We start from the raw sequence: 1,720 nt of genomic DNA on the forward strand, positions 1-1,720 counted from the left end.
CCCGCGGTCCCGCCACGGTGGCCCCTCCGCGCCCCGGTCACGGTGCTGGCCCCGCGGTCCCGGCACGGTGGCCCCGCTGTCCCCGGGCATGGTGGCCACACGGTCCGGTCCCGGTGACCCCGCGGTCCCAGCACGGTGGCCCCCGGTCACTCCCCGCGCTGTGCCCCTCCGCCCGTGCCGTGCAGTTCCGTTTCGTGCCACGGGATGTCCCCGAGGCTCAGCGGATGAATTGGGAAAAAGGAAAAATAAAAAAAGTTGGAGCTGTTCGGGATGGAGAAGCGAAAAACGCGTGGAGATATCAGAGCGGCTGTCAGTGTCTGAAGGGGCTCTTGGTCAGGATTTGTGGGAATAGGGAAAGGAGGAATGAGTTCACATGGAAAGGGGAAATAGATACACAGAGGAATTCTTTACTGTGATGGTGAGGTTGCAGATGCCCCCCCAGCCCTGGCAGTGTCCAAAGCCAGGCTGAATTGAGCATCCTGGTCTAGTGGGTAACACAAATTGCAGGGGGAAAAATGAAAACAAAATCCAAGCCAACAAACAAACAAAAAACCCAAACCAAAACAAAATCACAAAAAAAAAAAAAAAACAACCAAAAAACCCCCAAACAAACAAAACAAACAAAACAAAAAAAAAACCAAACAAAAACCACAACAAAAACAGAAAAATCACAAAACCAAGAACCCATAAAAACCAAACTCACACACACACACATACAAACAACCTAAAAACACCCAAAAAACCCAACCAAACAACAACAACACCCTCACCAAAAGCAACAACAAAAAAACCACTCAGAACTGAAAAAGCGATTTTTGGAAATGGGATCAACATCAAGGGATTAGTACAGCAAAGGGTAAATCTCACAAACATGAGCCACCAGGTGCTGGGTTTATGCCTCTGGGGCCATCTGGCTCCAGAGGGTTCATGAGTGGTGCTCATGGGGCAGTGTGGGGTGATGGAGCCTCCCCCTCCCCAGCCTGTGAGGCTAAAGGACCTCCAGCTGCTGGCACAGAGACTCCTCCAAATGGCTCAAACCCGAGTGCCCCAGCTCCCTGCTGCTCTGTGCCCACCCTGCCATGTCCACCAGAGCCAGTCCTGTCCCCCACAGTCACCTCTGCCTCTGCTACCAACACATCCATGTGTCCTGTAGCTCTTCCAGCTGTTCCCTCGGGTCCTGTCACTGGTCACCAGTCAGAAGAGATCAGAACAAAGGAAGAAAACATCCCTGGGCTTCATGAGCCATTCCTCATCTAAAGGAAAACTCTGCAAACTCCACCCTGTTTTGGTGACATTTAAAAAAAAAATCCAACTGTATTCAGGGTACCCCAGAATATTGGAATTTCTGCTTAAAATTACTCGGATCTTTACAGGGTGGGGAGAGCACCAGGGATAGGAGAGGAGGGAAAAACAAGCCGGGCTTGTGGGCAGAGTTGAGGAGAGCTGCTGTGCAGGGAGGGGACACATCCCCGTGGGGTACAGGTGCTGTGAGCATGGACATCTCCCCCCCCCAGCTTGGAGCAGCCCCTGTGATTCCCTGTCTGCCAGGTTTGGAGGCATTGCTGGGGCTGGAGCCATTCCTCAGCACGATGCTCCAGGCTTTGGTTGCCATAACAACTGGATTCAGGCTTCAAAAATAGTAACTTATTTTTCATTCAATTTGCCTTTTGCCCTCTGAGATGGATCTATTTTGGGATGGATGGTTTGCTTCAGGTGTCCC

This window comes from Geospiza fortis, unplaced genomic scaffold, assembly GCF_000277835.1.
Source record: "Geospiza fortis unplaced genomic scaffold, GeoFor_1.0 scaffold237, whole genome shotgun sequence".
NCBI lineage: Eukaryota > Metazoa > Chordata > Aves > Passeriformes > Thraupidae > Geospiza > Geospiza fortis.